This window comes from Cupressus sempervirens, chromosome 7 (assembly GCF_028749045.1).
Source record: "Cupressus sempervirens isolate cs-2001-9-10 chromosome 7, ASM2874904v1, whole genome shotgun sequence".
Lineage (NCBI taxonomy): Eukaryota > Viridiplantae > Streptophyta > Pinopsida > Cupressales > Cupressaceae > Cupressus > Cupressus sempervirens.
Genome location: NC_143124.1, coordinates 479,333,058 through 479,358,798, shown reverse-complemented (window position 1 = coordinate 479,358,798; position 25,741 = coordinate 479,333,058).

Below are 25,741 nucleotides of genomic sequence, written 5' to 3'. Positions count from 1 at the left end.
ATTATGTCTATCAAAAGTCTAACAAGAAAGTAAAATAATGAGACAAGAGGTGGGGGGGTGAACTAGGATCTAAAAAATCTTAACACCTTTCAAACAATTATCAAATTTCATAGTTTCACCTCTAATCCTTATCTTAACTATACCATAAATCAAATAAATATTTATTGCAATGATGTATTAGATCTAACAACTAATCACATCCATGAACATGTAAACAATCAATACATAACACAAAGATTTTGGTTACCCAAAAACCCTCAAAGGTGAAGGAAAAACTAGGGTAGGGATGACACCCACAAATTTTCACTACTAGAGCAATAATATTTTCCTATTAGGGCTATAATTTTGATCACTTATAATGATCTACCCTTTAAGGGGTCTTCCTTATTAAGATATTAAAATACTTATATGCACTACCTTTATTAAAGGATTTAAACTTACAACTAAGTAAGAAAACTATTAGAAGATTTACAAATGCCTATTAGGACCACTCCATTAAGAGATTTTCCCTAAAATACTTGCTAAGTAAGAAACCTATTAGGACCACTCCTTTACACTTCAAATTTTGATAATAGATCTCCTCTATAAAATCTCTTATATGATCTCTAATGTGATATATTTGTACTCTTCCCTTCACTGCTCTGCTTGGTCACTTTGTTTGGTTTACCTTCACAATTCACATATAACATCAAAACCAACAGCCTTTCTTGCATCCCTAGTTTTAAATTAGGGTTTGAATCCTATTCTTATAACCAACTATAGAAGTTTCTAGCTGAAAATAAATGATCTAGTTCTCTCTCTTTTATTTCTTAGTCCTTCCATTTTTCTTATCAGTTGTTCACCTTTCATGGGGATTAATGATCCATAGTAAAATTAATCATCTTAATAATTGACTCCTCAATTAAATAATGCATTCAAGTAAAAAAACTAGTTTATGTTGGTGTTGTTTCCAATTTAAACAAATATATCAAAACTTGTTCAGTTGGTGCTTGAACATTCTAATGCTTAGTCATGTCTAATATTTATGTTGTCACTCAAGCTCTATCTTCTTGGCTTATACTATGTGAGTCAACTTATATACACTTAGAATTTATTGTATTCTAGATGATTTAGAATGTATTGGAGTACTCAAAAACCATATACTTGGTTGACAATAGTAACTACTCAGCTTCAACTTAAATATACACAAGTCCACTATACATGGCTTTACCTTAATAGGATGGCTCAATTGTAGTGATGATAGACCAACTTTTCCTAGTGAATGACTAAGTGTTTGACACTAATAGACAACATGACTTAGAGATCAATAATTTCTTTCCTTAAAAAAAATTTATTCTTATTCAGGTTGGTACCTCTCTCTTATACAACTTTTGATATTTAGCTTAAGGTCCTTTAAACTTCTTTCTCCAAGAACTATGCTTTGATAATAATAATAAAAAGATAACTAAGAAGGAAGGGGTGAATTAGTTATGTTTAGTTATCCTACATTCCCTTCAAACACTTTAGTACCAAATCAAACTTCATCAACATCAAACTAATGTATTCAGTGATCTTATTGTTGGGTTCCTCTATCTCAGACTCAAGTCATTCCAACTATGACTTAGGATGCACTGCCTACAACTTGAGTTGAACTAGAGATTTAGAGGACTCAGGTGGTGAATTATACTAATGTCCAATTTCATTTACTTGTACTTTAGGTAAAGTATCTAGCTCAAAGTAAAAAATAATGTGTAGTCTCCAGGTTCCTTTCTATTTGTTCTTCACTCTTTTCCACAAACTCATCAATTTTTACATGTACACTTTCTATAACCTTGTGAGTAGCAAGATTCAAACATTTATATGCTTCTCTTGTTAGAGTACCCTAGGAATATCCCTTCATCACTTTTCACATAAAACTTTCCTTTCCTTATCTCTTTTAAGATATAACATTTTCTTCTAGATACTTTGAAATAACAAACATTAGGTCTATAGCCATACCATAATTTGTAAAGTGTTTGATCTATACCTTTCTTTAGTTGAACTCAGTTAAGGGGATAAATTGATGTGTTGATTGCTTCCTTCCAATATCTAGTTACACCATTTTTCTCTATCATCAATGTCCATGCACAATCCATGATGGATCTATTCCTTCTTTCAGCTATGTCATTCTTCTAAGGTGTACTAGGTGAAAATACCTATCATTTGATTCCACTTTCATTGCAGAATTCATTGAATTCATTAGAGATGAATTCTCTTCCTCTATATGAACTTAGACATTTTAACTTCTTTCATGTTTCTTTCTCAACTCTAGCCAGATACCACTTGAACTTTTGAAAAGCTTCATACTTATCTTTCAAGTACATTACTATCATCATCCTAGAATAATCGTCAATAAACAAAATGAAAAATGTGTCTCTAGTGTAGCTCTCTATACCTATTGGTCCACAAAGATCTGTATGAACTAGTTCCAAGTCTTCTTTAGTACTAAAATTCTTACTTTTGAAGCTACTTTTACCCATCTTTCCTATATGAAATTGTTTTCATATGGTCATTTTAGATTTCTTTAGATTTGGAATAACTCTTACTCTATTGTTCTTACTTATAGTAACTAGAATTTGAAGGTTTACATGACACATTCTTTTATACCATAACCAACTTTCCTCTACTTATGCCAAAAAGAATGAACTTTGAGTGAGATCAAGATAGAATAGATTACCATTTGTCCAATTTTTAGTTCCAAATAGGTTCCCTTTACCATCCAAAAGCTTGGCCTTCCCATTCATGAATTCTACCTTGTATCCAATGTTGTTCAATTTTTCCACGCTTAGAATATTGTGTCACAATCCATCAACCCAGTAAGCATTGTCACATTTAAGTTCATCAGTTAATGCAATCCAACCTTTTCCCTTTAGATAACATGGTTCATTATTTCCAAATTTAACACTTCCACCATCATAATCCTCTAAGTGTTTAAACTTAATTTTATAACCAGTTATGTGATAAGAAAACCCACTATCTATTATCATGTGTCATTCTTGCCAACATGAAAAATAAGTGCCATTTTTTCACTATCCTCATCAACCAATTCATCTTTAATAGAAATATACACCACTTCATCTTCATCGTCACTATCAGAGTCTTTTAAAAAATAAAAAGATTTATTACCTTTGTCCTTGTAGCCTTTGTAGCTCTTGAAATCTTTCTTTCCTTTGAACTTGTCAAATTTTATGTTATTTTTGATTTCCTTGTTTGGACACCTTGCATAAATGTGACTGAGTTCTTCATAAGAGAAATAAATTGATGGGATCTTGCCTTTATATTTACCTTTGCCTTTTGGTAACCTTCTTGCAAGTAGGGCTTCAACGGCTTCAAGTTCATCATCATATTCTTCTTCTTCTTCATTGTCAGACTATTTTCCTTTTGATTTTCCTCCCTTTCTACCAAGATTTAGCTTGTCTTTGAGTTCGTATTCTAAATTTTGAGAGCTAGGAGGATAGTCATCAAATTTATCCAACTTGAAAGCTATTAATCTTTCTATTAGTGCATCCAAAGTTGTATAATTATTGGGAACACTTCTCATCTCTTGAAAAGGTGAAACTCTAATTGCATAAATAGGTAGAAGAGTTCTTAATATCATTTTTACTACTATCACATCATTGTTGTTCCTCCTAAAGCTCTGATTTCACTCATGCTTGCTTTGATTGTTTCACTACATTTGTAATGTTTTCATTTTCTCTCATCTTCATCTAATCAAATTGGCCTCTTAGACTTTTTTTTTGGCTCTTCTTACATTGTCATATCCTCCATAGATATTTTACATCTTTTTCCACATTTCATGAGTAGTAGGACAATCTTTGACTTCCTCAAATTCAAAAAAATTAAGAGCAAAAGTAATGTCAATCATCATTGTGTTGTGATTTTTCTTATCCACCATTTGATCCATAGTCAAAGGATAAACAAGTGCCACATATTGGTTATCTAGGAATTTTAGGCTTGTATCTCCAATGGTTCCCAAATGCATCTTCATGAGTTCCTTTCATGCTTTAAAGTTATCTCTATTCAAATTAGGAATCTCTCTTTTGTAAGACATCTTGAACTTTAGCTTAGGTCCTTGAAACCTTTTTTACGAGTGCCAAGTGCTATGATACCAATTGTTAGAAATATAAGAGGAGTAAGTAAGAGGGGAGGTTGAATCAGTTACTACTAGAATAATTCAAAATCCCTTAGATGTCAATACAAACTTCCCTTTAAATCACACCTCAATTAGAACTAAAAATCCAATGTAACTTAGTTAACAAAGTAGTCTTGAGATATTAATGTGTATCAACCTTTAGTAACTTAGTTACAGAAAGATAAAGAAATAAGAAAATAATATGAACACATTAGACACCAGTATTTAACATTGAAACCCAATTTGGGAAAACCACAAATGAAACTAGTTACAGCTTTTCACTCTTGTGAAGTGAGCCCTATTATGAGCCAACCCTATTAAAGGTTACAAAACACAATGTTAGGTGTGACCCTATTAAAGGATGTAAATCACCCTATTAGGAGTGTCCTTGTTAGAGGTCTAAAGAAACTTCAATCTATAAATTCCACCTTGTTAAAGGATTTTTAAAATGGTTGTTAAGTCAACTCTATTAAGAGATTTCTTTACTACTATAATTGTTAGATAGTAACAATGATTGACCTGATTGATGAAGCAACTAGATTACAGATTCATATCATTGTTCTCATTTATCCTTTGGATCCTTCCTAGTCATAATATTCTTTGTAGCTCCTTGGATGTTCTTCCCTTAATAAGATATCCTTCTTTATTCGTATCTTATTATCTTTTCACAACTTCCATATTTCAATCCACAACTTGACCTGTCATATATATGAAATTCAATGTCAAGTCAGCTTGAATACCTTTACGAATAAACAAATAACATATATTGAATTGGTTCACATAAACCAAATAATAAAGAAAGTTATTATTGTAAAGTTTATGCAAATTGTATGTGATCAGACTTTGATAATAGCTTTTTTATTATTTACTGAAGATGATCTTCCTTCTAATAGAACATGGAGAAGAGATGTCAATATCAATTGTTATTCTAAAGTGTTCTTGTCTCAACAAGTATTCAAGTTTAGGCAGAATTGCTTAAAGGAGTAGACTTGATCTATTTGTGTGTCCTTTAACTACATTCCCATTCTATAACATGTCCCTATATAGGTCAGCCCTAATTAGTTTTTCCAGAATCAACTCTCAAGGAACAATGTCATTAGTTAGTGTTCATCCTAACTAATTAACCCAAGGGAGACACTGATACCTTACTAAGACAAGGAAATCATAAATATGGCCTATCACAAGAAAGGCATAGAATTCTTACTTTGATCCATATAATCTATACTGTCAAATCAACATGATTTAGAAGTTACAAAATCAATACTCCCTTTTCCCTTAATAATATTACTGAGATATAACATATCTAGCATCATCATTTAAGTTGAATAAGCATATATTGATACTTTATATCTATCTGAATCTTCTGAGTATGTAGTATCATGAACACATGATACTGTGTCATACTACTAAGCCTATGATATGACATATCATTGATGCTAGTGATAATATTATTGAAAAGAATACAATATACAAGATAAAATTTGGAGGATAATCAAATTCTTCATTTATCAAAGTTGTGACTTACAGGTGTTGGCATTCCTATATCACAACATGATCTTGAGATAATATCTACCAAAACACAGGATAAACTCTAGAGAATAAAAAAAATCTTCCTTTATCCAAATTGTAACTCATAGGCATAACAATGTCTACATTATAATGTGACCTTGAACTCATTTAGACTTGATAGAACATCTCTACTATTTAGAACATTATCTCAAAAATCATCATTTCTCATAATGTCTTTTATAACAGTGTTCATTATCTCAAAGATTGTCACCTCTTGAATAATGAAAACAAATGGTGGAGCCCATAATAGTCAATAGCCTAACACTAAAATTATTTTATTAATAATTTAAAGAATACAAATGAATTACAATTCAACTATACCAAGTCTTTTCTTAAAGTGATCTATCTTAACTCAAGAGAGAGGTTTGGAAAGAATATATTGAAATTCCTTACATAATGGTAAGGAATTTCAATATGCTTAGACCTATCATGGAAAACTAGATTTAGAGGAAGCTTGATTGAACTATGATTATCACAATGAATAATTGTAGGATTCATGGCTTGACCAACTAATCTCACAAGTAACTTTCTAAGAAAAATTGCTTCCCAAGAGGCCATTGCTACTATAATGTATTTGGCTTCTATTAAACTTTGTACTACTTAAGACTCCTTTCTGCATATCCATGATATCATTGCTGAGCCTAAATTGAAATAACATCTTGATGTGCTTTTCCAATCGATAACACTTCCAACCCAATTTGAGTCTATGTATTCATGTAGTTTCAATTCAAATTTCTCATACTTGAGTCCAAGATTAAGAGTACCTTGTAAGAATCTCATGATGTGTTTGATTTCAACTAGGTGAATCTCTATTAGCTCACACATAAATTGACTTAATACATTAACAGTATAGCATATATCATGTCTTATATTTACCAAGTGCATAAGGGACCCAATCATCTATCTATAGAGAGTAGAATCTATGGAAGGTGATTTTTTTGTTGCTTCCTTAAGTTTATGTAGATTAGTCTCCATGGGAGAAGGCATAGGCCTACAATTCTGCATTCCAAATCTCTTCAAGATGACTAATGTATACTTTCATTGATTAAGTATGAAGCTATTAGAATTATGCCATACTTCTAGTCCTAGGAAGTAATGAAGGAGTCCTAAACCTTTCATCTCAAAGTCTCTAATTAGATCTTTCTTACATTGATATATGAGATGATCATCACCTATTATTAGTAAACCATCAACATACAGTATCAAAACTACCATATCATCTTTATCCCTTTTATAATATAGAATTGGATCAACTTCATTCTTGGAGAATCCTAAGCCAGTGAGATAATTATCAATTCTTTAATACCAAGCCCTTGTAGCCTATTTAAGCCCATAGAGAGATTTCTTGAACCTATAAAAAAAAATTTAGGGTTATGAGATTCAAATCCTTCGGGTTGCTCCAAATATACCTCTTCTATAATCTTTCTATTCAGTAATGTTGTTTTTACATCCATATAATGTACTTTTCAACCATTCGATGCTACAATAGCTAGGACTATTCTAATGGAGGTGTATTTGCAAACAAGAGGAAATGTTTCTTCATAATCAATCCACTCTTTCTAAGAGAATCCCTAGGCAATGAATCTGGCTTTATATTTCTCAATGCTATCATTAGCAACATGCTTGATTTTAAATATCCACTTGGAAGAAACAATAGATTTTCCTTTAGGTCTTAGAATAATTTTCCAAACATCATTCTTCATAATGTATTAGTATTCTTCCATCATGGAATACTTCCAAGCTATATGTTTAATAGCATCTGAAATATTGGTTGGTTCTACTTTAGACAAATCACTCATGTGTGTTGCATAACTAGAAAATTTTTTGGTCTTATGCTTTCTCTGGAGGTTCCAAATGGTGCAGTAAAGTCTTGTGCTTCCTCTACTATCTTAATGGCCCAAAGTGGTCTCTTCTTATAATTTTGAGTTTCTTCAATATTGAGATTTTGAATTTCATCTTCAATTTTTTCAATGTCCTCTCTCTAAGACTCAAACTCGAAAAAAATTTCAAAACTAGGTAAGGGGGAGAGATATCCAGAACTTAGGGCTCCTTTTAATGAAAAATATTCTTCAAAAATTATATCCCTACTAAGTTCAATATTTTTCTAACTAGGTATGAAAATCCAATATTCTTTAAACATTTTACTATACCCTACAAAAATACCTTTCCTCCCATGAGAGGGTTCTAACTTATTTCTCTTTTCTTTTAAAACATGTATATATATTGGGCACCCAAAAATCATAAGATGACTTATATTAGGTTCAACCTTAGTAAAGACTTCTTGAAGATTTTTGTCTCTAAGGTAGGAATGAGGACTTCTATTTTGAATATAGACAGCAGTACAAGAGGCATTTTCCCAAAGATAATATTTTAGATTTTGATCAAATATCATAGCTCTTGTAGCTTCTATAATTGTCCTATTCTTCCTTTCTACTACCCTATTTTCTTGTTGGTTATGAGGAACAATATACTCCCTCTTAATTCATGTTTCTTTAAAAAAATCTTTAAATAAATGTTAAGTATATTACCCTACATTATCAATCCTAAGAGTTTTAATTTTATGTCCTGATAAGTTTTCAGTTAAGGTTTTAAATTATTTAAATCTCTTAAGGATTTTTTCTTATTCTTTACCTTTTAATAAGTAAATCCATTTTTTTCTAGAGAAGTCATCTATAAAAACTATATAGTACCATAATCCTCCAAGAGAAGGAATAGACATAGGTCCACATAAATCTAAGTGGATTAATTCCAAAACATTGTTAGTTTTTCCAATGCTATCATGAAATGGACTATTGGTGTTCTTACCCAGTGTGCATCCTTTGAATATGCTTTAGTGATCTTTATTCAGTTTAGGTAAACTAGTAACCATCTTCTTCATAGTTTATAAGGTTGTGAAATGTATATGGCCTAACCTTTTGTGCGATATTTCATTTATATCAATAGCTTCATGAAATAAGGTTTGAATAGGTTGACTAGGTTCAAAATTTAATTCATAAAAGTACCCCTTTCTTTGACCAATTAATTTTTCTTTATTAATTGAGGAACTCTTAGCACAGGTCATTACTTTATCATCCATGAATGCAATTTTTTTATTCTAATTTTGATGAAATCCAAAGTATTAGCTCAAAGGAGGAGGAGAACACTTCCTCATATAAGAGAGTTAAAGAAAAGTGTTGAGATAATGGGTGTTGCACACATTGCATAATATTGTTATTTTATTATTTTATTTTATTATGTAATGTTGTGCCTAGATGGACGTGCAACATGTAAAGATTCCCATAGAATATTCTTGATGAGTTGTATTGTAACATTGTGAAAAAATTTCATGTAATTATTTATTATTGGGAAAAAGAATTAAATGCCCAATATTAAATGTGGGGTCAGTGGGTTAGCTAGCACATGGTTTATGTAATACCACTTGGTGGTTTTGTGGGACTTGCTACTATATAAGCAGCCACAAGGGTAGTTGTTGTAGAGAGAGAGAGAGAAAGAGTGACAAGGAGAAGAAAAAAGGCAAGAGTCGAGCGGGACAAGGCTTGACAGGTTAGCCAAGGGAGCATTTGTGAAGGTTGAAATCATGGCATGGGATGTGTGGATTCATGCTTGTTCACATAGTTTGCTCGGTTGTGGCTATGGCCATGAAGGCTTCCATGGTTGAATGGCAATGGTATTTTTTGCTGAATAATACATGATGATGGATGCTTTTGGAGGCTGAATTTTTCCCTCAATGAGGGTTTCCCAGGGTATATCTTGTGTCACAATTTTGTGGGTATGTTGTCTATTCTCTTGCATGTATATTTTAATTCTGTGTTTATTTCAGATTTATTATGGGTTATGTGGAAATGGTTATATTCTTTGTTGCCAAGTTTCCTTACAAGTGGTATTAGAGCTATGGTTTTATTATTGTAACCCTAGATTGAATCCATGGGAATGCATGAGAGGATAAAAGAAAAGGGCAAGATATATGAATGATTGCAGATCTGAGGGTTTTGGGTTTGCTGTTATGATGGGATGTTGAAAGATTTGGGCATGGGAAATTGTTGGACAAAAAGATTTTTTCAGATGTTTCATTTAAATGAGGGTTTTGGGGGTTAGCTTGTAGAAATGACCTCCTGGGTAAAAACAGACCTCACCATTGGATCCGGGTTGACATTTCCATAAAACTTGATATATAATATGCCCTAGTTTGGCCATGTTCAGAGGAAATGAAAGAGTTTTTTTTTGGTTTCAGCCCATGATGGCCGTCAAATTTAATCCCGTCGAAATTTTTGTCACTGAAAAAAAATAAAAAATGAAAAATCGTACTAAAAATGATAAAAAGACAGTTTTAGTAAAACGGCCATAACTTTCTCTCAGAATATTGAATTTCAGAGTTATTACAGGCGTTGGAAAGCTAATTCAGAGAACTACAACATGGTGTAGGTTTGGTTCTATGATTTTGAAATTTTGTCAGGTTTTAAGAGCTCTAAAGTCAGATGTTTATTTTGAGCATGGATTAGGGCATAACTTGGACATACGAAGTCAGATTTTGGACTTCGAGTAGTCAACAAAAAGCTCTTGGAGAGCTCTACACATTGGTTTAGATTTGGTGTAGGTTTGACATGATTTATTTGGTGATATATTGATCTAAATAGTTTATTGATATATTTTGACTATGGTAACATTGTGAGTTTATGGCATTGGAGATTTAAGATTTGATGTCATTGTATACTCAGTTCATATCTCAGATTGGTCTCATGATGATATGGTTATCAGTGTTTGTTTTGGATATGCATGATGACTTGTTGGGTCTACAAGTTGTGCAGTGTTGTAAGCGGTCTATACTTACAGGTTGCATTTATAGCTTGGTTATGGGTTGTCTTTGCCCATTGATCTTTCATTATTGATGCATATTCAGATTGGTGGCTTGGATTTGGGTTGTCTATGCCTTGAGTCACATGATTTGCTGATTTTATTCTTCATGTAGAAGGGATGAGATGTTGTTACAAGGTACAGTCATGGTGGAGGATTGTGGTTGACTATTTTATGCTGACAGGTTGGACACTTTGAGAGTTTGATGCTTGGTTCATGGATATGATCATGGTGTCATGGATTTTGGCATGACATGATTGGATATACAGGTACATCCTTGATGTTCATTAGCTTGGATTTTCTGATACAGTTATGGTGGTATATCTTCTTGGTTGAGGATCATGGTTATTTGGTTTCTTTTGAGGAGCTCATGATGTGCACTTTGAGTTCTTTGATAGTTTGATGCCTTGGTTGATTCTCATGGTTAGAGGATGGGTTTTTCATCATGATGTCATGGATAGCTTGGATACACGGTTTAGTGGGAGCTTGTGACAGTGATGGGGCGACAGTGCAGGATTAGTTCCTGGTATGGTTTATATCTTCTTGGTTTGGAGAGGATGGATTTTATGATGCCATAGGTGACTTGGTACCACAATTGAGTGGAAGTTGTTGGTATTGATATATTTATTGAGTGTTTGCAGATGTTGGAGGTTTGTCTTAGATCCTGTTGCTGCAGAAGCATCTTTGACATTTGCATGGTGCACTTGTTATCTTCATAGTGTTTGAAGATGGTTAGATCTTGAGGACTCATGGAGTTCTTGGTTATCTTCATGGTGTATGGAGATGGTTCTTCCTAGTATGTGGAGATGGTTTTTTTCATGGTGTGTGGAGATGGTTGCATCTTGAGGACTCACAGGGTTCTTGGCAAAGGTGTGGTTTATATTTTTTATTTGACATGTTATCCTTGGTGTGAGGATGGTTTCATTATTATGTCATGGTATACTCTTGATACGCGTTTACAGTTGTGACATTTTATGGTGTGTTCATATGGAGCATGTTATCTCTTTGGTTGAGATGGTAAGATCATGTTGTCATGTTTATGTTCCTAAGGCCATGGTTGGAACTTTGACATTGATCTTGGTTTAGTTTCTTAGTATTGAGTACACTGATATTAAGCTGGATACTTCATGATATTTCTATGTTGCATTTGGAGTTGGCATGGATTGACTGGTTACAGGTGCTCATGGATACTTAGAGACGGTGGTGACACTGATTTCTCTTGGATTAGAGAAGTATTTGTTGGGACGATTGATGGTTTCAACAGGAAGTCCGAGGGGCAGTCACCTGATATGGACTTGAGAGGAGATTATTCTTAGATGAGTCTTGGTTGGAGACTTGGGTATCTTGATGAGCATTCTCATTCCCCACTCTTGGTCTACTCGGCAGTTTGCTACTTGAGAGGTATAGCCCATTTTTTTTATCTCAGTTGCATTATATTTATGCTTATCTTTCATGGATATGGATCTTGAGCTATGGTACATGAGTTAGTTCTGGAGGGTTCATTTGAGAGATGGTTTAGCATTGGTTATCTCCATGTGCATATGTTGTTATGCTGGTTGAGTTTGGGAGATGGTTTTATATTGGGCATTTTCCTTGGTTTAGGAATGGTTTATTGAGTTTGATCTTCTTGTGAGAGGCTTACATCCATGATTAGTTATATGGTGTGGTTTGGGTGTTGTTGAGGCTTCTTGTTGGGGTTTTATGGAGGAGATCATACTTGCACAGTTTACATCTAGAGGTGTGTGTAGAAGGACATGATACAGGTTATGATTTGCATGGTTTCTCTGGTCTTGGTTATCTTCCTAGATGTTCAGTCTTTCCTACATTGGATTTGAGATTGGTTAGAGATTGTGGTCACTGGTTTGTGCTCATGTATGTCATGTGAGAGATGACATGGTTATTTCTTTCTCTTTCCTCTGTTGGTTGTGGTGAACTTGGGAGAGCATTGGAGAGTTGTTCTTGCAGGATATCGATTTATGTATTGTGGATGTCCTTGATACTACATGGATTCACTTCTTTGAGATGTGTTGAGTGGATTGGTTATAGGTTTGACATTATCTTTTGCAGTGGGAGCTTCTTGGTATATATGTGGCAGGTATTGCTCTTGAGGCTTGTGATTACAGGATGTAGATTGGATATGTCAGTGATATGAGATTCACTTGTTATACCTTTGAGGTATGGATAGTTGGATGGGTTTGGCACTTGCTGTGGGTGCTATTTCAGCTATGGATATTTTGACAACTACGGATACATGTGATTACCTTTGGATTAGGTTTTTTGTGCTTGGATTTCAGTTGGTACAAGATTTTATGATCTTCTAATGCAACAGGTTGGGTGGCTTTCTCTTTGGATGGCTTCTATGTATGTCCAGTGGGAGTGGCATAATAGGAGGTGAGATCATTCATGTTTAAGATGCTGAATACTTTGATTTTGTTGTGGGTACCAGGATGGAGCACTCGGTGTATTTTGATCCATGATGGTGGATGTGCTGGGAGGGATTGTTCCCTTGTTCATTTATGTGGCTACGGATTGACCCTATGCAATGTATACAACAAGTGGGAGATTGTTGAGATAATGGGTGTTGCACACATTGCATAATATTGTTATTTTATTATTTTATTTTATTATGTAATGTTGTGCCTAGATGGACGTGCAACATGTAAAGATTCTCATAGAATATTCTTGATGAGTTGTATTGTAACATTGTGAAAAAATTTCATGTAATTATTTATTATTGGGAAAAAGAATTAAATGCCCAATATTAAATGTGGGGTCAGTGGGTTAGCTAGCACATGGTTTATGTAATACCACTTGGTGGTTTTGTGGGACTTGCTACTATATAAGCAGCCACAAGGGTAGTTGTTGTAGAGAGAGAGAGAGAGAGAGAAAGAGTGACAAGGAGAAGAAAAAAGGCAAGAGTTGAGCGGGACAAGGCTTGACAGGTTAGCCAAGGGAGCATTTGTGAAGGTTGAAATCATGGCATGGGATGTGTGGATTCATGCTTGTTCACATAGTTTGCTCGGTTGTGGCTATGGCCATGAAGGCTTCCATTGTTGAATGGCAATGGTATTTTTTGCTGAATAATACATGATGATGGATGCTTTTGGAGGCTGGGTTTTTCCCTCAATGAGGGTTTCCCAGGGTATATCTTGTGTCACAATTTTGTGGGTATGTTGTCTATTCTCTTGCATGTAGATTTTAATTCTGTGTTTATTTCAGATTTATTATGGGTTATGTGGAAACGGTTATATTCTTTGTTGCCAAGTTTCCTTACAAAAGGGACACAAAGTCTCCTACTGCCATTATCCCTTGAAGGAAGAGTCTGAGAGGACATGGGAAAAAAAATTTAGGATAGGATGATAAGGATTATAATGAGGAAGGGGAGGACATGGTTTCTAATGAAGAGGGATAGGAGGAAAAGCTTATCAAATTGAAAGATCTTTCAAGGAAGAAACAGAAGAGGTAAATAGCCATAGATGAAGAGAGGGTTTTGAGCCAAGGGCCGAATATTTTGACTATTCCACTTTCCCCTATCTATCCCCAGTTTCAACCCCAGGAGTAGGAAAAGGAGGATATTGGGGGTGAAGGAGGTGAAGTGGTCATGAAGGAAAGGAAAAAAGCTTGGAAGAACTTCAAAGTTAGAACTATGACTATGGGTATTGTAGGAGAGGTTATGAACCCCCAGACTCTAGTAGATAATCAAGAACAGCCCAAGTTTGAAGACCTCATCAATTCTACAATTGTGGCAATAAGTGATAATGCAAGGGAGACAGGTATGAATTTATTGAATAATGTTGATAATAGCATGATTGATAACTTTAGCTCAATCAAGTGGCTCTATCACAAGTTGGAGGAGTTAGGGAGAAGATTGGACATATGGAGAGAAATAAGAAAGAACCAGGTCAAGATTATCAGAAGGACCAAGAGGATAGATCCAGCTTGGCTAAGTGGAGAATTCAAAACTTGGAAAACTGTAACCATAACTTGGAAAATCAAATGATCTCCATTCTCAACTCGATCAATGAAAACATTTTGTCCCTAATTGGTGTACTAAAAGCCAAAGGTATGCTAGATGTGGATGATGAAAAGGATAGAGGAAGAGCCAAAATTGATGAGGATGTGGTAACTAATATTACCTTCATTAGTTTGGATCAGGATGTATAGAAGACCCATCAGCAAATGGCACAGGAGACTCACAAATCCTATAAAGTTGCTCAGACTATGTAGGAGCTCGAGAGGAAGATAGAAGAGTAATTTTCTTGTTCTGACTTTTGTTGATCAATGAATGTTGTTTTTTGTGGCTTTTTCTTGTTTTGGCTTTCTTACTACATGTTCTACTAGCCTTTTCATTGGCCTTTGTTTTTGGTTGGGCTTTTTTCTTATTATCAACTGAGAGACCTATCTTTTTTTGGTTGGGCTTTAATTGCTTATTATCATCCATAGTTATGTAATTATTTTTGGGTTTCAGGGTCCCTATAAAACTTGATTATCTAATAAAAAACATTATGTCCATCATCTTCAAGTGTTGTAACTAAGATTAGATTCCTTTATATTCTTGGTACATAGAGCACTCCTTTGAGAAGAAGAGAACTACCCAACTTTAGTTTCAAGGTGCAATTTCTAATTCTTTTGATGGAATGTGTTGAATTATCTCTGATGGTGACATCACCATTAAATTTTTTTGATATAGAGTCTAGTGCTTCTTTGTATCTTGTAATATGTTAGGACAATCCATTATCAATTACCCATGCCTTTCTTGATACTTCATTTGATAGTGTTGAATACAATACACAATTATTAGGATCATAGTTATCTTCTTTGGTAATGTTTGTACAATTTATTTGTTGTTTAGAATTCTTAGGGAAATTAGATATATAGTGTCCAAATTTTTCACATTTGAAGCATTTTACTTTGGATAGATCTTTCTTAGATTTGTCATTCCTTTGATTACCCTTCTTCTTCCTCTTGAAATTATTTTTCTTACCTTTATAGGAATTTGTATTAAGAACATGAACTTCTTCATATTCAATTTTCAACTTTCCCCTTTCTTAAGTTTTCTAGATTCTTCCTGAAGATAATCTTCCTCAAGTCTATTAAAGTCAAGAAGATTGTCTCTGGCACTTACTCCTTGTGTGAATGTTTCCCATGAATCTGGTAATCCATCAATAGCCATCAGTGTTAGTTCTAATTCATTAATTATGGTTCCTATACTAGCAACTTTATCTCTTAGACTAGTAGCCCTTAGGAAGTAAGAATTCATCGATTCTCCCTTCTTTATTTGTATATGATTTAGTTGCCTTTTTAGTAAAAGAGCTATAGTTGCATTATCAACCTCATATGCATTTAATAATTCTTTCATCATATCAAATGATGTTTGATTTTTCATTAGCATGGCCACTATTTCATTTTTTACTCCATCTAATATGTTTGTTATGGCTTTCTTATTTCCTTTACTCTAGATAGTTTTATGAGGTTCAACAATAAGTTATCTAGATGCTAAATCAACAAATTGTTTTACATCATTTTCTTCAAGAATCATCATGATTCAGAATTTCCAAGCATCAAAGTGTTCTTTCCCATCAAACCTATCCTCGGGTCTAGTTGTGTATGCCATTGAAGATAAAAGATTGTGTATGACATTGAAGATAAAATAATGATGCTAGATATTTATGAAGTTTGATTATTTAATTTGCAGAGCCTAGGTTCAACTACTAGAGCTATGTTATCATGTAAATTTTTCACAAATTATCTATTATCAGACTTTGATAAAAGCTTCTATATTGTTTGTTGAATATGATCTTCCTTCTAATAGAACTTGGAGAAGATATGCCAATATCAATTATTATTCTGAAATGATTTTATCTTAGCAAGTATTTGAGTTTAGGTAGAATTTATTAAGGAAGCAGACTTGATCTATTTGTATGTCCTTTAACTACATTTCTATCCTATATAAATATGCAACCAAAGGGAATGTCTCTGTAAGAGACATGTCCCTATCTAGGTCAGACCTGATTAGTATTCCAGAATCGATGCTTAAGGGACAATGTCATTAGTTAGTACTTATCCTAACTAATTAAAGTCAAGTTAGACTTATCTAATTAACCCAAGGGAGACAATGATACCTTACTAAGATAAGGAAAGCATATATATGGCCTATCACAAGAAAGGAATAGAATTCTTACTCTAATCCATATGATCAGTATTATCATATCAACATGATTGAGAAGTTACATAATTAAAAATTATGTTGCAAGTCAGCTTGCACTGAAACTAGGTCACAAAGTTACCACTGAGTTCCTGGGTAACTGATAATATTTGGTTTACATTGAACGCCTTTGGTAATCAACCTAGCTTTATTTACACTTGATCACTAAACTTGTCTTCTTATCTAAACTTCTTCTCAGCTGATATTGGAGTCTTTCAAGCTTGATTACAACTAGCAGTGCTTTGTTAGAGTATAACATTTTTGTAACACTAATGACAATATACAATTGAATAATTGCTATCAACACTTTTTCCTAGCGACACATGAATGATTGGCACAACCTTTGGGTCATCTTTATCCCATGGTGGCCCATGGTAATTTTTAATTCTTATTTTCACATATATTGGAACATCAAGTGGACTAGCACTGGGGCTATAAAAATCTAAACTATTTCACCAAGAGAACCATTCACAGGACTTTCTTTTGTCCATATGTTTTTTTAAGAATTTTACTTTGGCCTTTGCAACGTACGTTATGTTTTTCAAATTATTCATTGCTTGCCACACTCTTTGTTGTATTCCATGTATCTTAGAGTTAATGTACTTCAAAGTTATTTAAATAGAACAAAATTGTCATGTTTATTAGGGGTATTTTTTATTATTTATTAAAAATTAACATAAAATAAGAGTATTAAAAAAGAGAAAAATACTATTTTTTTAATAATTTAAAATAGTAGCACATTGTTCACTACTTATTTGAAACAAGAAGTCTTAACATTTTTATAATAACTTATAAGCATCAAAATTTATTTGTAATAATTAATTTTATTTTAAACAACATTAATCTAACTTTTTACCCTTTGTATCAACATTAAAATCTATTAAATGAGATTCCTTAACATTTATCAACTCAATTTTGAATTCAATTTATTCACTCTAATTGAATTTGTGAGGTGCAATTCTTTTAAAGTGAAATTTAATTTTCAAGCACATGAAATTTGAATAATCTTTATTAATGATTATGTGAAGCTATGTGTTTATTGTACCCTTTTGTCTACAATTATTGAAGAGAAAGGATGTAATTATTGTAAAATTGGATGATTACTTGAATTGAGAGGTCAATATTTGTCCATCACAGAATTAAAATATGAGTACATCAAGGCACTCGACTAACTTTTAAAGCATGATAGTGTTTCTCGACCTTCTAAAGTCATATAGGTGCATAGTTGACCTAAAGTTGAATGTTGATTAATCTCTTGACTTACAAAAGAGGGTATTCAATGCCTTTATGAATGTAGTAAAATCAAGAGTATATAGATGGTCCTCAACCAAAAAGGAGAATCACCAAGGAATACTTATAACTTTTTCTATGCCAAATTTGTATTCTTTACAACAATTATTTATCAAGTGACTCATGAATAATGGTTACCAATTGGATCAATAGACATGCCATTCAAGGGTTGGTTTAGTAAATGTAGGAATAGGAGGATGATAAAGAAGATTGTCATGAGGAAAATGAAGAAGAGGCCTAACTACTTGTAGTACTGTTGACACCCCTGAGGGAAAGAGAGAGGACAACCTTGGTATGGATACGAAGATAGATAATGTAGGGAAAATTATGCTTGCACATGATAAGAAGTGTATGAACAATGTGGAAACCCATTTACTTTTATCTCCACCAATTTTATACTCAGCCTCCACTAGCTATTCACCACCTTTTAAACTATTTTTATGAAATATCACACACTCTGCCTAATGTCTCTAATATAATAGCCTATCAACAAGCCACATTTTATCACAATATGTGTGTGTGTGTGTGTGTGTGTTTCTAAAATTAATTTATATTTTTTTTTTTTTAAATGAATATATATTTATTATAGTAACAATTTTACATTATTAATTCATATATTTTTTAAATTTTATTATTTTTAGCTTTAAAATTTTTAATTCTAAAAATAATTATAGAAATTATTTAATCTTTCTCAATAATTTAATCTCAAATTTTCTAAGTATATTATATTTTGTTGTTGAGTTTTTTATATGTATTTTAATCATTTTCTATGTTTAAATATCTATATATGTTCTTTTAAAAACTAATTATATTCTTTTTTATTGATTTAGTGAAGACTACTTTTGGTAAAAAAATTATAATAAATTTTTTTAATATACTATTATCATTTATATTTGATATTGAATCTTATATTAGATTTTTAATAAATTTATTTTCTAGTTTTTGTGCATTTTAAATCAAATTAAACATTAAATATTTTTGTTTATTAAGATCAAGAGGGGCTTTCCCTGAAGAAAGGATGGAAACAAGGGTTCGATCACCTTATCATAAGTCAATAAAAGGAAAAGGCATAAATAAAAGAAACAAACCCCCCCCCCCAACCCCCCAACCCCCAATAGAGAACAAGAAACAAATGACATCTATTTTCCATTCTTGGAATGTGACCAATGGACCATTTCCAATTTCTTTGTGCATCTAACCCTCTTCTACTTGACTACCTTCCATCCCTCTTCATATATTGCAGCTTTCATTTATTATTGCATAAAACTCATTTCATTCTCTTTATCACACAAAAGTGACCCTTTCTCAACTCCATTCTACTTCATCTATCCAGCTTGCACCCTTTAACTAGTCACTTTTGTTAGAATGAGTATATGAGAAACATGATACCAAGAGTGGGGATGAATCAAGATCTTGAACTTTTGACTTCAAAACCAATTTCATTAATTCATATCCAAATCATCACGTAGATTTATCAATAAAACTATAATGCTGAAACATAAATGAAATACGTCTCATCCATAAAATTTCAACACATAACACAATGATTTCGTAACCCAGAAACACTTCAAGATGAAGGTAAAATTGGGGTAGGGATGAAACCCACAAATCTTCACTGTTGCAATAATAAAGTTAACCTATTAGGGTTACAATGTTTGATCATAATATACAATCTACCCTATGAAAGGTTTGTCATGTTAAAAGCTTATGAGACTATTAGGTCTCACCTTGTGAAAGGATATTATACTCACAATGAAGTAAGCACTCTATTAGTAGGTTTATATGGATCTATTAGGACCACTCTATGAAGAGATTTACCTTGTCTCAATTAAAAAATAACCAATTTAGTACCTGATCCTCGATTTATTTACAAGTTTATCTTAGGTCTCCACTTTCCTATACCTCTTATCTAATCTCCTAATCTAATAACTCTATTCAGTCCTTCAGTGCTCTAATTTCTCTCCTGCTTGATCTATCTTTGAAACTTTGATTTACTCCTTCATATGTGCATAAAATCTCTATGCATCTCAACTCCTTAGCAACAACTAATTTTAGGGTTAGAATCCTCTTTAAATATATGTTCTGTGAAGTTTCTAGACCTTGACTGATGACTTACAATTTATCACCTTTTAACATTTATAACCCATTTTTTGATTGGTTGAATTGCTCACCTTGGGATCATTTCCTTCTATAATAATGTGTGATCTACTCCTTATTTGGCTCTACAAATATTAAATTCCTTAAAAATTGGGCCAAAAATGGTTTAAATATGAGTTTGTTCAATTAAAAACTAACATATCAAAATTGAACTACTTAACACTTGAATTCTTTGATGCTCAATCATGCATAAACCTTCATGTTGTCACTCAACTTCTATATACCTATTTTCTTAGAACTTAATAAGTTTTATTTTATTTTTTTGAAAAAGGAGGTAAAAATTTATTCAATCAAAAAATAATATAGAGAAAAGCCCAAAGGCCCACAACAACACTACATATTCCTATCTTCAAATAACAACTGCTCAACAATCCCATGATACTCAAAAGGTAACACATCCCTACCACTAAAATCCTAACCATCCACATTCTCTGGAGCCCACTTCACCAAACAATCAGCCACTTTGTTCCATTATCTAGGAATATGACAAAAGGAAATAGATTCCAAGGAATTATAAAGACTTAGAGTTTATCTGACTAAGGAAGCTAATTGCTAACTAACATCCTCCAAACTCTAGTTATTCAACATATCTACAACAATTTGAGAAATAGATGTACAAATGATCCTCTTCTAGCCTAAAGATCATGCTCTCTCTACAACAATCTTAATTGTAAGGGCCTCAATTAGATTATTAGAGTATTAACATTTGTAAATAGAGAAGAGAAAAACTACACCACCACCATCAACTCTACCTATACCCCTAATACTAGCATGTCCAAGGTTACCTAAAGAAGAACTGTCTGTATTAACTTTCAAGATTCTAGCTGAGGGAGGAGTCCACCTCCCATCCCAACAAACCCATTTCTTGACATGGCGAGGTCTTTTTCCAAGAGTGCATCTCTGTCTATTATCACCCAAGAATCATCTTCCACAATTGAGAATTTTTTAATTTGGAGCCATAGAAAATTTTGTGGTTCCTCTCCAACCAAAGTATCTAGAGAATGAAAATTTGCACAACCATCCAAGCTACCTATAGGAAAGAAGTCTCCACTAGAGGTCTACCCAAACTTTACCAAAAATCAATTAGAGAGGTAGCATGAATATAACCATGACACCAATCCTCCCACCATCTATGCCATATCTCTCCAAAGGGTATAGAAAAAACAAGTGAGAGGTACATTTCCCATTGGTCAAACAAAGGAAGCAAATAGAAGGTCCCTGAAAAATTGATTTGCAAAGATTCACCCATGTGAGGCATTTCTTCTGAGCCAACAACCATAAGAAGAAATTACATTTGGGCCAAGAAAAGTTATTCCAAACCTTTTTCCACTAGTGCACCTTAGCTGGACCATGTAAGTTCCTATCAAGTATAGCATAGCCTTGAAACACAGTAAATTTACCTTTTGGGCTAGGACTCCAAGCCAAAACATCCCTCACATTAAGGGAGCTACAAAACCTACTCTCCAAAGCTTTAGAAAGAAGAACACAATCCTCATTAGAACCACCCACAAGCCACCTCTAGGGTTCCTTCTAGCAAGTTAGCTCCACCTAACCCATATACTTGACAATCTTAAAATGCCTCACCTTAAACCATCCAACATTAGTAAAAATATGGCAAAGAGGATAAAGTTGGGGGAAGGTAGAGAGAATGGGGGGTGACCATCCCAAGAGTCCTGCCAAAATAAAGAATCTGAGCCTCTATTACAAATCTAGAAGAGACCCTCCTTAATTGGGTTCCCTTCTTGAGAGTGTCCTAAATACAAGAACCTTTACCCACCATAGCAAGTTGTGGCACATCAAGCAATTAGCACCATGAAAATACTTGTGGGCAAGAATATTGCCCCAATCTTGACCCTAACTATTGCACCGCCACTAGTATAGCTTGGTATCCAAAGTCATGACAATGAGAGCCATCGATCTAAGACCAAGGCCTCTAGCATGCTTTGGCCTACACATAGACTCCCTCTTGACTAGGCTCCACTTAGAGGATAGAAGGCTGCCAGACCAAAGGAATTACCAAGATAAAGCATCAAAATCCCTCACAAATTAGGAAGGGGGGACATGAACACAACATCTATAAATGGGGAGAGACTGCAACATAGGCTTTAGGAGAACCACTCTCCTAGTAGAAGATAACCATCTGTAAGTCCAGTGACTAACCTTACTCTAAAATTTATCCAAAATCCCCTACTAGTAGCCTCTACACTAAGATCCCAAGGACAAAGGAATCCCAAGGTACATCAAAGGAAGGGAACCAATCTGAAATCTAAGAATTCTAACAATCCTACTATGAATAAATTAAGGAGTATTAAAGAAATAAATGGAAGACTTACCATCATTAATTATTTGACCGAAGGCTTTCAAATAGATATCCATAGCTTTCTTAAATTCACTACCTCACTAATTCTGGCCATACCCAACAACCTGGTGTCATCTAAAAACTAAAGATGAGAGTAGTAAGGGAAATTATTTTGCCAGCTCCAACATTGGATAAGACCCTACCTCACCTAAGATTTTATAAATTGACCAAGGCCCTCTACCATGATAATGAATAAATAGGGAGATAAAGGGTCCCTTGCCAAAGTCCTCAAGAAGCACCAAATAGTTCATAAGGTTCCCCATTAATGAGAACTAAGAAGGATGATGAGGTCACTCAGCTAAGAACCCAGTTCACCCACTCATCAAAACCAAAAGCCAAAAGAATTTTTTGTAAGAACTCCTAACTCACCTGATCATAAGCTTTAGCCATTTCAAGCTTAATGAACATAGCTTTCTCCTTAGATTTAGTCATAGAGTGAACAGCCTCCATTGCTATCACAACCCCATCCAAAATTTGTCTTTCTTAAACAAAGCCACCCTATTTAGCAGTGATTAAAGAACCAAGTTGTAATCTGATTCTCTCAGCAATCAATTTGGTGATGATCTTATAAAAAACATTACATAACACTATAGGCCTAAATTAATCCAACTGTTTAGCCCCTTCCTTCTTAGGTATGAGAGCCAAAAAGGTAGAATTCAAAGACTTTAGCATCTACTTGTTTCTATGTGATTCTTGAACCACATCTAGGAGATCAAACTTTATTATTTTCTAGAATTATTGAAAAAACTCAATAAGAAATTCATTTGGGCCAAGAGCCTTACCTTTTTCATATTAAACACAACTTTCTCCAATTTAGGCAACAAGATTAGACTTAAGAGAGCCTCATTCATCTCAGTAGAGACCACGTGAGTGATAGAATCCAAGATGGCCCACTCCTTAGTCCTAGTAGTAAGATCCTCCCTACTAAAAAGATTGGAAAAATAATTGACAACTTCCCTAGAAATTTCTTCACATGAAGAGATCAAAGCTCCATCAGTTGAGACAAGAGAGGAGATAGAATTCCCCTGCCTCTGAACCTTCATTGAGTAATGAAAGAAAGTAGTGTTCCTATCCCCCTCTTTAATCCAATCAAAATTAGATTTATTCTTCCATAAAATCTCCTCCTAAAGCTCCCACTCTTCAAGTCCCTTAAGAGTCAAGGCTTCAGCTTTACTCAGATCAGAAGTCAATCCTTGGTCCCAAATCTGACGAGTAATATTATCCAACTTGGATTGAGAAACTATCATTTGAGCATGTAGGTTCTCAAAATACTATTTATTACATCTCTTAAGCTTGTACTTCACATATTGAAGCCTCTTACTAAAAGTAAACATGGTCATCCCATGGGAAGGCATCCCCTCATACCACCAATCCAACATTAAGTCTGGTAGAGATAGGTCTCTTAACCACATCAACTAAAATTTGAAAGAGGGATTTTTGGTAACTCTAGAAGAGGTGATGGAGAGCTTAATAGGCTAGTGGTTAGAGCCTCTCCAATCAAGAATTTTAGAGCTAGTGATCCACCTGTTGTTCATCAAATAGTAGGAAACCAAAAATTTGTCAAGTCTTTCTAAGATAGCCTCAACACCATATCTCTAAATATTCCATGTAAAGATGTCATTGGTTGGCTTCACATAAATAAGATTCAAGCAACCAATCATATCCCTAAGAAGAGTTGAATATGGGTCTAGCTTGGCTAACCACCCTCATTTTTCATCCAAACTAGTAATAGCATTAAAATATACAACCATAATCCATGGGAGAAATGGGTCCAGGGACTGAATGAATTTGATATGAGCCTGTAAATGTGACTTACTTGAAAATTTAATAGGAGCATAAATATTGGATAAAAGACACCTTTCTCCAATCTCAAAACTAGAGGCAACTAATGAAATGGAGGACCGACTAGAAATCCACCATAAGGGGAAAACTTTCCTTGGGTTCTAGAAGCAAGCCACCACCCCCCCACCCACCCCCAAAAACTATTCAAATCATCCACCCCTTTCCAAGAGCCTTGGGGCAAGATATGTGAAACACAGTTAGCCAAACCTTCCATTTTAAGCTTAGTTTCCTGAATAAAGAAAACATCAGGAGACTGAGATTCAATTAATCTATGAACAACCTTTTTTCTAGGGATATTTTTCAACCCCCTTACATTCCATGACAACAAAATCATTTAGGGGGGTGGGAGAAGGGAGAATCAATGGGTTTCATAGACCCAAACTCAACCAAAGTATCACCCATGATCTTCACCTTCTCTTGATCAATCTTCCTATCACTCTTTGTTAGTTTATCTAAAGGACCATTTTTGAAGGATTTCTATTGAATACCTAAGATAGGAGGAGCTTTATTACCCTTTATAGAATATGAAATCCCCTTAGGAGTAAGAGAATCAAGAGCCACTAGTACTGAGCCATTTGTACCTTGTGACCCCTGAAGGTCTCTAGAATCCTAAAATTGAGGAGGCAAATCAATAACCAACTATCCAGCCTATTGGTCCCATGAAGATAGAATCTAATCCTCCTTCTGCACATCTTCAACTTATACCTCATGTTGACAATTAAGCTAATTTCTAAAACCTCTCATGTACGGACACCATAATTTAATCAAAATTTATCATTATTGGAACTTTTTAAACTTTAAAATAATTGTGTAATAATTGATGACATGTAAATTAATTTAAGAAAGATGAATAATTAAAAAAATTATTAAAGTTTTAGTGAATCTCACTATTTTATGTTTAAGTGACACTTTTGATTAATAAATAATGCAAAAATAGAAAATTAACTCATAACACTATAAAATTTAAATTTTTGAAATCAAATTAGTAAGACCTATAATGAGTTTTTTTTTTGTCAAAAACGTCAACAAGAACGACCGTATAAAAATTATGACAATCCTTGAAATTTTCAATTGAATGATTTAGTCAAAATTTGATTCATAAAGGCATAGGCTTGGTCCCACCAAGCCTATGACATGCCTTTCCCCAAGGAAAAACCTCTTAGAAATAATAGTCCACCAAGATAACGGGGGGGCGAGGGGGCTGAATAATTTATTCAACTAAAACATTTATCAACCTTAATTAATCTTAACCATGTAACCAAAGTAAACAACAACCATAACAAGATGCACATACACAATTACACTACATTTTTTAATT